A 14,857-nucleotide genomic window follows, 5' to 3' on the forward strand; every position below is an offset into this window, starting at 1 on the left:
GTTGGCGGCAGGGTCCTGAACGTGGGAGTTGCAGGGTGAGACACAAACCCAGGGGGTGGATGGCCTCTGACTGAAAGAGAGTACCTCTTTCTGAGTCGAAGGAAATGACTGGTGCCTGTAGACAGTGTGGACAGGGAGGTGGGATCTCCCCATTTCTTTGAGAGGCTGAAAGGTGTCATTTTAGAACCTTTCATTACATTCATGGACCCTGTTGGAAAGGTGCTGGGTCTTGGTCTGCATTGACAGTTCCCTTCATAGGTATGTTTCAGGATCCATCCTTTCCTTTCTGACCACAGACTGAGAAACGTATTTCTGTGTTTTCCTTTCCTGAGGCTGTTTTCTCTATTGATCACTGAAGAGTTTCTCTCTTTCGCTAACTGTGTGGTATGCAATAGATCATCAGCACAATTAACAAGTCAATTGCAAATAAAGTGATGGATGCCGTAAGATCGCCAAAGTTGGTTACTGTACTTACAAAATATAAATCAATTAGAATAGTTCAAATCCTCAGTGGGCCTCCCTTTCTGTATCTGATTAAGGACTGTCACATAAACACATGAGGAAAAATGTTTATGAAGGTAACATGTATTCTAGCATATTGTATATTGGTATCTGTAGTTTATTTCTATTACTAACTTTGAACCCTTAGAAAGGGATATGTTTTGAAGCTTGCAAAAATGTTTTCATTTGTACTCTGGGCTCTCACATGTTGCTAACACGTTAATCCCCTGAAAGAATGGTAAGACTGAGGATTTTTAGTCTTTTTCTTTTATTCTGGAAAAACATTATCTTCTGTGTGGAGGGAAACTTCTGGTTTGATTAACACTGTAAATAATTGTGAGACAAAATCCAGATATGAAAGATTGCCCACACAGGCTCCTCTACTGAGTAAGGTCTCACTTATTAAAAATCAAATTTGACAGGTTTAACAGGCTCATTATGGTTCAGAAATCCCCTGGGACATTTTAACCTTTTAAAAGCTTTTTTTGGATGTTCAGTTTGCTAAAAGGGCTGATTCTCTGTCATACCTCCACTCTACCCTGCTTGGGCACTGGTTTGGGGAAGTGTCACCCTTACTATATAACAAGAAGTCAGATACCCAAGTCAGATACTATCCAAAATCAGATTATTTAAGGGCTTCCCTTGGAGAGAGGGATGAAGAGGAAGGGGTAGGGATATCAGCTCAGGTGAAAAGTATGCATTCACCACAGTATTCAGAATGGTTTGCCACTTGTATGAGCAACACAGGAAACAGCAGGTTGATCCCATTTCCTAGCATACCAAAGGGGGCAGCAGCACATTTTTTAAGTGCTTTGTAAATTTCATAATTTCTGTTTCCACTCATTCCCTAGCTGATAATCCCAGCAGTGCTCCCAAATGTTGACACAATCCAACACATAACTATGCGGAAGTTTGATCTTACAGTCATTTCCATTAGCTCTTAGATAAAGCTGCCCTTGATATTCTTCATTAACCCCTCACACATCTACCCCTCAGCATCACTGGGCATAGCAGCCATGGTCTTTGAGATTAGACCTAAGCGTCCTTAGACTGCTGGTCTGCCTTCAGCACAGTGCACTCAGTCTTACAGCTCTTCCAACAAACCGGAGACTGGAATGCTGAGAAAATGAAAGCACAACGGAGTGGCAGATTGATGGGAGTCTGGGGGCACCTGGAAAGAGGAGCCACTTCCACCTGCTGTACTAGTCTGGGGTTCCTTCTTCTTTCTATTCAAGAGCCCCAGTGAAAACCTGAATGAGATGAAAAGCAGGACTGCCAGCCTCCCCACCGCCCTTCCCTCTCAACACAAATACATCAACTTTCCACTTGCTGTGACCTGCCCTCCAGGGTGACTTATCAGCTACTTGGATTTTGTCACAAAAAGAAAACAAACCATGGAATGTACTGCTTTACATGCTAATGAAACGGCTGAGCCGGTGTAGGGGTTATGAGAAGGTTTGCAAATTAGGAGAATAATGATCTTCAGTTTCTGACCTCTTGGCACGCAGCGGTCTTTATCAGGAGGTGCATGTGACTGGCTAAGACACAGAGCCCCGGCTTGAAGGAAACAGCTGCTCGCAGAGTGCTCTGCACTTGGCAGCTGAACAGGCAGGGTGCTGATGTGAGGAATACTGCAACCAAGTGCCCCAGTAAGTAACTGGAGAACTCTGTGTGTGTGTGTGTGTGTGTGTGTGCGCGCGTGTGTGTGCTTGTGTGTGCACACGCATACATTTTGCAAGCCACTGACAATTTTTAACTGATTTTGGTTTCCCTTTGGCACTAAAGGAGGTATTTTATTTGTACTTGTTGCTAATAGCCATTTGTTTTTTACTGACTTTTTTTTTTAAGAACCTGTTATTTTCAGCAACATTGTTTTCTAACTTTAAGGATGAGTGAGGCATGTTACTTGACTAGCTAGGAAAAAGTGAGTTTAGTTCCTGCTATTTGGGGCATTTTACAGTCTGTGGTGTTTAGGTTCAAAGCCAAGATTCAAGTTACAAAGTAGAGACTACTGCAGTGAGTTGATGACTAGGTTTGATTTTAACCAGTTTTGCCACTGACACTTGGAAAACAGTGTTTTGAGAAATAACTTGTGAATTGATTGCATGTCCGACTTGACCATTTCTAGTCAATTTTGAAGATTATCTCATTTAACTCCGTGTAAAAATGTGCAATATAGAAAGCTAACAATACGTAGATTTAGATTGGAAATCGTATTTAGATTTCAGGTATGCCTTCTATTTCATCGAAAGATACATTTTATAGCTCTTTTCTTCAACGCAGTAAACTCAACTTCACTTCTTTACAGCTAAAGTTTATGGCTGTCCTTGGTCTTCCTTATTTTAGAAAAGGGAAAGTTCATACTTTTATGATGCAGAGTCTTTCTTCCTTGTTTATGATCTGGGTTATAAAAGTGTTTCCTGACACGGATTATCAACTCTGAGGGGTCTGGCATCCCAACCTGAGAGGACTTGTTCTTTCTCTGGTTCACCCAGCAGTCATGGAGCTCGCTCTTGGGAAAGAAAGCAGCAGAGCAGGCACTATCCTGGAACAGAGCTGCTGTTCAGGGACTTTTGTCCTTCCTGGTAGTCACTAGACAGAATGTTTAAGATGAAGAGGAAAGGGCAGAACCCTGAATTGATAATGTGAGCCTCTGGAAGTGACAGGCCTCCATCAGAGCACTGTGGGGAGGTAACCAAACAAGTTCCTTTTTCTGGATTGCCTGGATGTTGAGGAGGGCAGAGAGTGGTCGTTTTGATTTGAATTCTTACCGAACAGGTATTTTTCTTGTGACAAGCCCAGGGCACCCAGAAGTGTGCTTGTTTCCCCAAGTGACTGATGGATTGTCATATAGGCTCAAGTTGTACAATTTCCTTGCAATTTCTGCCCTCTGCCCAGAGGGAGCACTGCTCTCCCTTCACCCCCACCACCCCTTAAGGTATATGGAGAATGGATTGAAAACGACATGCTAGTTCTGCTGTGGTTTCCCCTCACACAGTTGGTCTTGAGTGCCACATCAGCTAAAGGCCTGGGATAGAAGCAGATTCAGATGCCGGGCTAGTCTGGCACTGGGAGGTTTTTCCCCTTGTTTTCCTTAAAATGTAGAAGTAGTCACAAGACCTAGAATGTCCAATGAGAAAACAACATTTCTAACTCCTCTGTTCCTCTTTATGCCATTCGGGTGAAGTCCTTGGGTCAGCATGTGGCCCAGTGACTTCCCTGTCTAACTGCAGGGCACCGGCTGCCCAGAGGTCAGTCTTTAGGGAGTTTGTTTCTGGTACAGTTTCACTTTTTCCAAAGGCTGATAGTGGAAAAGAACTCTCAGGGAAAACTATGTTTCCAGAATCACAGTCACCCGCAGTAAAATGGGTGGGGGGGATGCCAGTCAGAGTACCCTTTGAATTATAAAGAATCCTGAATTTTTGAAAGCCCACAGATTATTTTGAAAATCCCAATGATACCTTGACTTTCAAATATTAATATCAGATTGTAAAAATTATTTTACATACAGGTAGTATGTCCGTAGAACAAAAGACTTTCAGCTCTAGATTGAAATCCTAGAATGCGTGATTTAATACCTTCATTTCAAAGATGAGGAAATCATAGTAAATTTATCTGGGCCTCAGTGCTAGTGAGTGGCAGAGCTCACAGAGAAAGCGCAAGGCCTCTGCCACTATTACCATCGTAATATTAACACTGATCATTATAGCTAACATTTATTGTGCACTTACCATGCTAAACGATGTGCTAAACAAGTGTTATTTTCATATAATCCTCACAGTACAGCTATGTGCTTTATCCAATTATTCCAGTTTACAGACAGAGAAGCTGAAATGCAGGGACACTGAGCCGCTCCATTACACAGGGCTCAGGCAGAAGTGACACCTAGATCTGACTCCAGAACCTGCACACATTAAAAAATAAAAGTGGAGCTCATATGCTAATCCCACACATTGAAGCTTAAAAGCTCATGAAATGCAAATCAGACTATTTTAACACAATACGTTTAGACACACCATGTGTGTCATGGCCCTTTCAAGCTCTCCAATCTCCGGCAGGAAGGGTGAGGTTTCCCCTAGTGATGGTCCAAGCCCAGGCTCTATAAAAGCACTGACCGGCAGCATGTTTGTCTCCGTGAGAGTAGTTCACGGATGGCCCTCACGTGGTCAGAACAACAACTGAGAGCTTTGTTATTACCCAGCCATACGCTGCACTCGCTGCCCCTGCTGGCCCTTCCCTCAGTTTTTCCTGTCACTCCTTTCCTTTGGAGGACAGCCACTCCACCCATACCCCACCCCCAAACAGCCAGTTAGTGGTGATAACACTGGTGTCAGACCTGCTTATTGCGTGGCTCAACCTGGGAAGCTGTCGTCATTTGGGAATTGAAGCAACACAATCCTTCCCTCTGTTTCCTCCGTTTGTTCTGAGCTGTTAGGGAGGCTCCCACCCAGGGGACTGGGTTTGGGAAGAGGGAGGAGAGGTGGACTTTTCTTTGCTGACCAGGATGCTGCCTGCACCTGCCTTTGCGCGGGTGCACACTTCTCCACACATCTGCCCCGTATCTCAAGACTGACCTTCTCACTTGTGGGCCACGAAGCTGCAGGCTTCCTGGGTCATCAGAGACAGAGCCCTGAGACAAACCTACCTCTTGAACTCTTCTAAAAGTTTAATTTGGCTCTCCGTGTTCCTCCATGGGGTTAAATGACAAAGTGAGGGCTGGGGATGAGAAAGAGTACTGAGTAAGTAGCAGAAGGGCCTTCTGGTTAATCAGAGGAAAGTTAAGTAACCAGACCATTCATGCATGTCTTTGAGAAACTTGTCAATGTTTTTTCAAGGCTGTTATAACAAGATAACACATTTTGAAGATCAAGCTATTTATAACAAGAGGAGGGACTTTTTAATCTACTTCTCACCTGCCTGATGCTTCTAAACCTAAGCCCAACTCAAGAGTAATCAGCAATTAAGTCTTCCAACCCAGAAACACTGGAAATTACCTCCAGTTCTTGCTGGGAATTGGTTATTTCCATAGCAACTGGCGTGGTCCAGTGGGTGTTATATGGAGATGTGTAAGATGGACTCACAGCATAGCCCACAAATCATACTCCAGAGCTGGTCTGGAGCAAAATAAAGTGATGATTTACTTGGGACCTTTTAGGATAAGGAAATAAATTTTGTGATGTAGTGCTTGTTTTGTTTCTCTGTTTTCTCAAAAAACCTGTTCCCAAAGAGTTAACCCCCTTGGGTCCCACTTTCTCTTTGTGTTGATTGCTCATTTGCAGTCCCTGGAGTTGTTCAGCTGTTTGTGAGTCACAGTCTCATTGTTTTATGGATTTGAAAGTCTGAATTTTTGTTGTCGTCGTCGTTGTTGTCGTTTCAAATGAGCATAGTCGTACCTCTGCAGTCTATGGTGTGTATGTAGGTTCGCTGTGCTTTCATCTTTTCTGAGCCCATCCACAGTGTTAAGATAAACTCCTGTGTGTTTATGGAAACTTTCCAGTATAAGGCATTTTCTTGCACTTTGCCACAGTCCAATGAAAGAAGGACGACACCACCACCATTGTTTCCAGAGAGGAAGCCAAGAATGAGAGAAAGTGACTTGTCCATGGTCAGGGGACCAGTAACTAACAAAGCTCAACTAAGTCCCCAGTCTTCTGACTCTGAATAATATCTATGGAATTGCTCTTTGTGATCAAAGTGCTATAATTTGTATTATCTTCTCATGGGTGAAAGGTAAATGGATCACTGATTCATGATATGCCATCTCACATATGTCAGTGATGATATTTCCAAAGCCTTTGGATATTTGGCTTCAGAAACAGGGTCAGCTTAGTTACAGACACAGTAGTATTTGCTTTGGGTAGTATTTTTAAAGGAACTTACTGGTCATTTTCCTAACCTGCAGACCCAATGTGGTTAAGTTGGAGTCATACCAGCTAAGGCATGATGTAATATTTGGCTTTTAGAAGGGATCCTGTTGTTGTTTGAGATTTTAAAAAATGTAGTCTGCTGTCCACTATGCATTCCTCTTACTCAACAAAACCATCAGCATTCTTGGAGGTTCTTACTGGTTACAGTAACTTTATTCCCATGGGAAGTAGTGTACTGACAAGCAGGAACAGGGTCCCTGTGACCATCTCCCTCTGCAAAATTATATTCCCACAACTGACTCTTAGCTTGCTAGAGTAATTGATAATCTTCACTACTAGTCAATTTTCTGTTATAGCAATCCAGTTCATTGTATAACCACATAATCAGCATGTCGGCAAGGTCCTAAAACTGACAGTGTGTGATTCCTGACTTATAGTGCAGCTGTACATTGTGATGGCTAGGGCTTAGAGGCAGCAGAGAGGGAGAAACTTGTGAACAGCTTTATGACAGTAACAGTGCTTATAAGCATTTCTTTCTAAAATAGCCTTGAGTATGGATGTGAAAGGTAGCCTTCTTCAAATTTAAAAAATCCTGAAAAACATGAACCGCCTCAAAGAGCATCTTCCTTAGGGACTACAGTGCAATAATTAGAATTTTCTGTACCTTTCAAGAGAACGAAAAGGGAAGGAAAAAACTTTTTAGAAAGAAAAAGATGAAATAGGTTAAAGGAATTTGAATGCCCCTATTTATAAGTGGAGATTTCAACTCAATACACCAATGATTTATGTGGCTGCAGATATCTCAGTATCTTTTAGTTTCTATGCGATCAAACTGTTAAGTTTTATTTTCTGAAGGCTTCTCTATTTGCCAACAGCTGCCCTGTCTTTATACTTCACTCTGTATTGGTTTAGGTGAACCTGTTGCCACCTCAAAAAATGTTCCAATACCCTCGCATAGATCATTATGCCATTGGTTTGCTGTATTATTATAAGTGCACTCAGAGTTTCATCTTCTAATGTGTTCCAGATAGTCTTTGATAGAGAACTAGTAGGGGAGAATAACTGTGAACTTCTTCCATGTTAATTACAGAACTTCATTTTAGTTCCCACTTTGCTGAATTATTTCAAATATCGCAGACAAGTAAATGCACTTGAATGTAAGTGATTTTAATTGCTTCTCTTTTCCCTCTCTGAGGTATCTGTGGTAGAGACCTTAGCAACTGATGAACTGGCTGAAAGGAAGAACAACTCAGGCAAAGAGGCCATCAATTGACCATAGAATTAGACTCCACATTAAAAGAAGTAGAAGAAAAAAAAATGTTAGTCACACCTGTTTTGTTTTGAGAAAGTAATATTTTTCCTTTCATCCAACAATTCAACATGGGCTGAACCAAGTTTCCTTGGAGTCTTCTACTTAAGTTCACTTTGAGAAGGTTCCACCTAGGGATTTCTTTTTAGAAACTGACACACCGTGAAACCATTCTGATTTTGCAGAACTCTTTTTTTTTTTTTTAATTGAAGTATAGTCAGTTTACAATGTGTCCATTTCTGGAACTCTTTAGACCTGGGATCAAGGAGCTAGGAAGAACAAATACAATTTTCCAGCCACACTCAAACAACTTGCCCTATGACTATCAAGAATGATAGTTCTCAAAGTCCAGTTAATATAGATTTCTAGAGCTCATACTCCAGTTAATATAGGTTTCTGGAGCTCATAAACTACTCAAGAATTTAAAACAGTTCTAAAATAGAAGAACTGAGTATACTTTCCATATTTGGTTCTGGAAAACTCATACCATGAATTCAATTTGACTGAACTTTGGATTCTGCCCCACTCACAGTTCTGCTTTTTAAAAGTAGAAAGTATTTCATTTACGCATGGAATGACTGCTATTCAAAATCCTATGAGTTGACAGAATGCTTTAGAGATCATTATTTTTTTATGGCAAGGATAGAGCCTCAAAATGAATGGTGGTGCTCCAGATTCCTCTGAGGTCTCTTTCTGTCCTCAGTCACTTCACTCTGATTATAAGATCAATCAGTCTCTTCTAGTTTCCTTCTATAGCAGGCATTTAAACTAAATCTGCTACTGGGAGAAGAGAGAAACTGAGTTTATTTGCACAACACCCAGAGTTAGACATTATTGCTCTCTTACAGAAGAAAAAACTAAATTTCAGGGAGGTTGAGCATCTTGCACAAGGTAGCAAGGTGGCGAGTAGTAAAGCCAGAGTTCTGGTCCTGGTCTTTCTGGAAACAAAGTGTATGCCTTTTCCATTCATTGCATGGTTTCCACCGTGTTTATGTCAAAAAAACGCTCACTATGGAAAGGGCAGCCATTCTGTGAGGTCCAGATTTTGCTCTTCTTGTTATGCCTAGTGCATAGTCATTTCCACTAGAAGGAAATGTCCATGCTGCAGGACAAAGAAACATCTCAGGATGCTGGATTCAAGATTGTATCCCGCAGTCTCATCCTGTTTCCTTCGTTGAGGAGGCCTCTCAACTGCTGGGCTCTGCACCTTGGGCAGGGTTCCCTTGCAGAGCTAAGCAACTGGAACACTCAAAAATCATTATACTATCTCAGATGATGACAGGTATAAAAAGGATCTAGACTGTAAGACCTGGCTGATTAGCTAGCAGTGACAGTTTGCTTTATATTATATTTGGTTTTTACAAGAAGTGACATAATATTAACACCAAGAGGGGCAATTATACTCATTCCACGAATTGTTACTTGGGGCCATGATTACAAATAGATAGAAGGGCTGAACAGACCTTGAATGACGCAGAACCAGTGGAACATATCTTTATGCTACTTTAACTCTCTATTTTCTGGAAGAAATGCTACCTTCAAACTCTTCTTTGGAAGGTGCAGAGCCTTTGATTGACTTACGCCAGTGATAATATTGCTGTGTAAGCATTGAGGCTTTATCTTTTCAGCTACAAGGATGACTGAGAAATGTGTCATGCATAAAATTTTGCAACTAACTTGGAATACTCTCTCACATTAAGCCTGTGGAAGGGAGGCTAAGATATTTGGAAGATTAAACATGTTTAGAGTTGTAATCCTCGGTAGAGTTGTAATCCTCAGATTTGGAAATTTCACTCAGTCCAAAGTTATCAAAACCTCAGTAAGTACATTCTAGTTTATGGGACCCCCTTATGTGAAGTCAGAACTCATATTTGGATTAAAAAAAAATAAAAGAAAAAATCTAAAATATATTTTCCTATGATTCATTTGGCAAATATTTTTAAACATATGCTTTGCACTGCATATTGCACAAACATAAATAGTGGCATAGACTTTACCTTATTGCCACCTAGTTAAGCATATTGATTTTTAAAATATTATGCCAATTACCTTACAACACAAAAATATTTGTTCTACAAGAGAAATTTATACAGAGTTCTATGGAAGTCTGGGGAAAGAAGGTGACCATAACAGGATGAATCAGGGAAGGTTCCTTAAGGTTAGTGACATTTGAACTGGGTATAAAAGGATATGTAGCCACTGTTTAAAAAGAAAGAAATATCTGTATTTTGAAAGATTCCTTTCCAGGAGTAGCATGTAACTTGGCAGAGCTGAATCACAGGCTACATGTTGGAGGAGGAACTAGAGAAAAGGCTCAAAAGGTAAGGTAGTTCCAGATGGTTAAAGGTAGTGTTTGCCCTTCTAAAGCATTTAGATCTTTCTGAGAACCATTTAAAAGTTAAGAAATATATATTTTTATTATAGGAAATCTCCAATATACACACAAGTAGGCAAAATATAATGAACCCCACATGTATTCATTACCTGAACTTAACAATTTTTGAATGGTCACTCTTATTTATATCCCCACCCTGTTCTCTCCTTCCCATATTAGTTTTGAAGCAAATCCCAGACATTTCATCATTCCACCTGTAATTAGCTTAGTATATATTTCTAAAAAATAAGTTCTTGTGAAAAATCTACAATATCATTAATACATCTAAAATAATTAATAATTATTAATAATTATTAAAGCTTTGTTAAGTAAAGGAGTGATATGAATATACTTGCATTTTGGAAAAAAACTCTGGAGGCAATGAGGAGGACAGATTGGAGAGAAAAAATACCAAAGTCCACTTAGAAGATTCCAGAGATGAGTATGAACCAAGCCAATGATGATGGAGAGGACAGGAGAACTTTAAGAATGTTTAAAAGTAATGCTGATAGTTCTTGAGATCGACTCGAAATGGAGATGAAGGAAAGGAGGGAGTTGAGAAAAATTTGGAGATTTTTAACTTGCGTAATCACATGTTAATGTGCCACTAACTGATGCAGCATAGGGATTTTGTAAAAACCAATTTAGCCTGGTTCTTCACTAATGAGACACTATTATAAACAAAGTCAAAAATATTTTCCTATCACCCTCAATCAAAACTTTGAGACTTGCAACATTTGGAGTAATTTTGATTGCTCTACCTTAAGGAACTCATTAACAAAAATTGGACAACATCCAGAGAATAGCATCTGAAATACTTCAGGGGAGATAGGAGCCACTTGGACAGACTGATAACTGATAACCTCTTCAGCCTACATATGATTAATAGTTATAAAATCATAAAGGCTAATAAACATGACTTATTCACCAAATCCTCAAATACTTAAGGTTTGAAAGACGTGAATTTAAAATAATGGAAGGACCCAACAAACAAAAGACCAGGATCAGATGGCTTCACAGGTGAATTCTACCAAACATTTAGAGAAGAATTAACCTATCCTTCTTAAACTATTCTAAAGAATTGTAGAGGAAAGAACATTTCTGAACTCATTCTATGAGGCCAGCCCATCACCCTGATACTAAAACCAGTATCACAAAAAGATATCACAAAAGGAAAATTACAGGCCAATATCACTGACAAGCAAAGTGCAAAAATCCTCCACAAATTATTAGCAAGCCAAAAGGATAATCAAGTAGGATTTATCCCAGGGATGCAAGAATTTTTCAATATCTGAAAATCCATGTGATACACCACATTAACAAACTGAAGAATAAAAAATCATACGATCATCTCCATAGATGGGGAAAAATATTTTGACAAAATTCAACAACCATTTATAATAAAAAAAAAGAAAAAATTCTCCAGAAAGTGGGCATAAAAGGAAGATATCTTAACATCATAAAGGCCATATTCCAAACCCATGGCTAAATCACACTCAGTGGTGAAAAGCTAAAAGCATTTCCTCTAAGATCAGGAAGAAGCCAAGGATGCCCACTCTCACCATTTTTATTCAATTTACTATTAGAAGTCCTAGCCACAGCAACCAGAAAAGAAAAGAGAAGGAATCCAAATTGAAAAGAAGTGAAACTGTCACTGTATGAAGATGACATGATACATAGAAAATCCTAAAGACACTATCAAAAAACTACTAGAGCTCAATGAATTTGGTAAAATTACAGGGTACAAAATTAATATATAATATCTATTCCACTTCTATACACTAGCAATAAACTAAAGAGAAATTAAGGAAACAATCTCATTTACCACTGCATCAAAAAGAATAAAATACCTAGGAATATACCTACTTAAGGTGGTACAAGACCTGTACTCAGGAAACTATAAGAGACTGATGAAAGAAACTGAAGATAACACAAAAAGATGGAAGAATATACCATGTTCTTAGACTGGAAGAATTAATATTGTTAAAATGACTATACTGCCCAAGGCAATCTACAGACTCAATGCAATCCCTATCAAATTACCAATGGCATTTTTCACAGAACTAGAACAAATGATTTTAAAATTTGTATGGAAACACAAAAGACCCTGAATAGCCAAAACAATCTTGAGAACAGAGCTGGAGAAATCACATTCCCAGACTTCAGACAACACTACCAACCTACAATAATCAAAACAGTGTGGTATTAGCACAAAAACAGACATATGGCTCAATGGAAAAGAATAGAGAGCCAGAAATAAACCCACACACTTATGGTCAATTAATCTATGACAAAGGAGGCAGGCATATACAATGGAGAAAAGACGGTCTCTTCAATAAGTGGTGCTGAGAAAGCTGTACAGCTAGATGTAAGATAATGAAATTAGACCATTCTCTAATACCATGTACAAAACAAACTCAAAATGGATTAAAGACCTAAATATAAGACTAGAAACCATAAAACTAGAGGAAAATATAGGCAGAACACCCTTTGACAGAAATCAAAGCACATTTTTTTTTTTTGGATCTGTCTCCTAAGGCAAAAGAAATAAAAGCAAAAATAAATGGGATCTAATTGAACTTAAAATCTTAAGCGCAGCAAAGGAGACCACAGGCAAAAAAAAAAAAAAAAAAAAAAGACAACTTACTGGATGGGAGAAAACATTTGCAAATGATATGACCAATAAGGGGTTAATATCCAACAGCTATAAGCAGCTCATAAAATTCAACATCAAAAACACAAGCAGCCCAATTGAAAAATGGACAGAAGACATGAACAGACATTTTTCCAAAGAGGAAATGCAGGTGGCCAAGAGGAACATGAAAAGATGCTTAACATCCCTAATCATCAGGGAAATGCAAATCAAAACCACAATAAGCTATCACCTCACACCTGTCGAAATAACTATCACCAAAAAAATCTTCAAATAACAAATGTTGGCAAGGATGCAGAGAAAAGGGAACCCTTGTACACTGGGTGGGAATGTAAATTGGTGCAGCAACTGTGGAAAACAGTATGAATATAGAGGTTTCTCAAAAAAAAACTAAATATAGAACTACCATATGACCCAGCAATTCCACTCCTGGGTATATATCCAAAAAAACCAAAACCACTAATTCAAAAAGATATATGCACCCCGATGTTCATAGCAGCATTATTTACACAGCAGCATAATTGCAAAGCCATGGAAAAAAACAAGTGTCCACCAACAGATCAAGGGATAAAGAAGATGTGGTATATATGTACAGTAGACTACTACTCAGCCATAAAACAGAACGAAACGTTGCCATTTGTAGCAACATGGATGGGCTTTGAGGGCATTATGGTAAGTGAAATATCAGACAGAGAACAATAATACTGTACAATACCACTTACATGTGGAATCTAAAAAATAGAACCAACTGGTGAATATAACATAAAAGAAGCAGACTCACAGATATAGAGAACAAACTAGTGGTTAGCAGCGGAGGTGGGAGCAATATAGGGATGAGGAGTAGGAGGTGCAAACTACTGGGTGTAAGATAGGCCCAAAGATATATTGTACAACATAGGGAATGCAGCAGCCAGTATTTTGTAATAACTGTAAATGCCAAGTAAACTTTAAAACCTGTATGAAAATAAAACAATTTTTAAAGTGAACAAAGGAAAAAAGATTTTCCATTCTCTTTGGGTCATCTCCAAGTTGGCATATTGTTCTTTCAAGTAAAAAAATCTGCAGTTGAAAAAGGGGAGTGCACCCAGATCAGTCCCACCAGCTGCCCAATCTCAGCATTCACACCCTCAATGAGGACTTGACAAGGGACATTGCCCTACCTGAGTTTGGGTGGCTCCTTGGCAGGTATGAGAGGGTGAGACCATTCCTCTCTCTCCATCCTCAGAGAGAGGGTGGAGAGGGGGATGCTGAGCCTGAGGCTCAGGCACTGGCAGCAAAGGAGCAGCAGCACCATCATCTAAGGTGGGAGGAGGAGCCTTCAGAGTGTTCAGCTCAGCTAACAGCAAGTCTTTTTCATCAGTCAAGCAGAAGAGGTTTCTTACCTTTCCTTCCTGTTGGACCGGAGTCTTACATTTTCTTCACACAAGTTTATTTTGATACAGTTACATACAAGACTGTGAACAGGTATTTCACCTCCTTTTTCTTCCCACTTATGAAGGAAATCTAGTTGCAAAATTTTGTTGTAATTTAAGGGTTCATTTTCAGACCATTTTGCTCTGGAGTCTAAAGGCTATTGTGCCCATGCAGTATTACCAAAAAGTACCATCTTCCCCCACCTCCCCCATCAGGTTCATAACTGAAAGTGCCGGTTTTGAAGAACGCAGCCTAGAGGGCTGCAAGAGGGAGCTGAATTAACATTTCCCACCTTCAAGGGGGCTTTGCTTCCAGCGGGTCACAGCAACAAAATCGTTCGGAGGGTCCTTGCTATGGTCGCCAAGAAGCTCAATCCCCCAAAGCCAGTTCTTACTTAACAATCAAGACAACCAGACGTAAACGGACAAACGCTCAAAACCAAACCAAAAACTCTGCCCGGGCCTTTAAGCCGGGTACGGAGTACCTTAGCAGCTGTAACTTTTTATACTCTCTGCCAAAGTCCCACCAGGTGGGCCACCAACACACGATCGGGTCAGAACTGCAAAGACAATCTAGAAACAGGTGCGTTTCTCTAAGGAGGTTACTCACCCAAAAGACGTCTTCCAAATTCAAACTCCGAAACCACTAGTTTCCTTTTGCAGCACAGAAAGTGTGGAAGCTCAGCGGCACCTCGCTGGGGGAATCCAGGGATGGTTCTGGAACAAACGGACCGGGCAGCT

At 39.9% G+C, this 14,857-nt stretch overlaps 1 protein-coding gene across 9 annotated transcripts in view; it reads left to right on the plus strand.

Moving 5' to 3' along the window:
* The window catches only part of RASGRP3 (RAS guanyl releasing protein 3), a 97,369-nt gene that overhangs the window by 20,944 nt on the left and 61,568 nt on the right, over positions 1 to 14,857 (plus strand). For 2 of the 9 annotated variants that reach the window (XM_074378714.1, XM_074378711.1), the window contains one exon: positions 2,010 to 2,150. The exons of 6 other annotated variants lie outside the window; for them this stretch is intronic. The gene's annotated coding sequence lies outside the window, so the exon portion shown is untranslated. Of the gene's footprint in view, positions 1 to 2,009; positions 2,151 to 14,857 lie in introns of those variants that run through there. One more of the 9 variants, XM_074378713.1, reaches the window with a different exon arrangement.

The sequence above is a fragment of the Camelus bactrianus genome, chromosome 15 (genome assembly GCF_048773025.1).
Source record: "Camelus bactrianus isolate YW-2024 breed Bactrian camel chromosome 15, ASM4877302v1, whole genome shotgun sequence".
In the NCBI taxonomy this organism is placed as follows: Eukaryota; Metazoa; Chordata; class Mammalia; order Artiodactyla; family Camelidae; genus Camelus; species Camelus bactrianus.